This window comes from Parasteatoda tepidariorum, chromosome 3 (genome assembly GCF_043381705.1).
Source record: "Parasteatoda tepidariorum isolate YZ-2023 chromosome 3, CAS_Ptep_4.0, whole genome shotgun sequence".
NCBI lineage: Eukaryota > Metazoa > Arthropoda > Arachnida > Araneae > Theridiidae > Parasteatoda > Parasteatoda tepidariorum.
This window is the reverse complement of record NC_092206.1, coordinates 102,482,079-102,482,961: the sequence shown is the minus strand read 5'-3', so window position 1 is coordinate 102,482,961 and position 883 is coordinate 102,482,079.

Here is an 883-nt window from a genome sequence, read left to right as displayed (position 1 = left end):
GAGAGTAACGATGCGCTATATATATACTGTTAGAATTTTCATTCGTAACAACTAGCATCGGTTTCAAAAGCGTTAACTTGATATAGAAGCAAGGCTTTTTGTTTGATAATAGACATTATAGAGTGCAGGACACTGGACATTCTTCATTTGTTGAAAGAATTGGGGGAAATATTATGGTGCCTAAGCTAAGTATCTAACTACTAAGTATCTTCTTTAGGTGGATTTAATTGGTGCGTGAAAATTCTGGCAGTTTAACCGTAATTGGTGAAATGTGACAATAAATGGTTTTTATGGCAGTTAATAGTTTGATTACCATCTTACTTATGGTGATTTGCCTGTTTTGTTCGAATATGGAAAAATAGAAAATTTATAAATTGTTATTTAACCATTTTTCCGAGAAGTTTCTGACGGTGCATATTCCTGTGTAGTATGTTTTAAAACTTTTTTCAAAGCTCTTTCGCAAAAATAAAATAAAAAAAGAATACAGTTTAAATGCCTTACACTAGAAGCAAATGCGTAATTATGTCATGTAAAAAAAAATTTTTTTTTTGCTACTTTTTGTAATCCTAGACAGTGAAATGCTGTAGAAACTTTTTAAGTATAAAAAACAGTTCACAAACGCATTTTACTTTTCCAAAACTATGGCTTTTCATCATTTTAACAATTTCACAATTAATTTAAAGGGTGCTAGTTCAAGATTGCCAAAACTTAACCTACAATCATGCATAACAGTTATAAACTCACAATAATTATACAAATTATTTAATATTCACTTAAAAGAATTAGTTTATAAGTCAGCCTGAGCTTTCGAAAAACCTAATCTTAGAACATGAAATTTTGAATGCCTAAAAAGTTATTTAAAATACCATAGTGGGAAATAAAA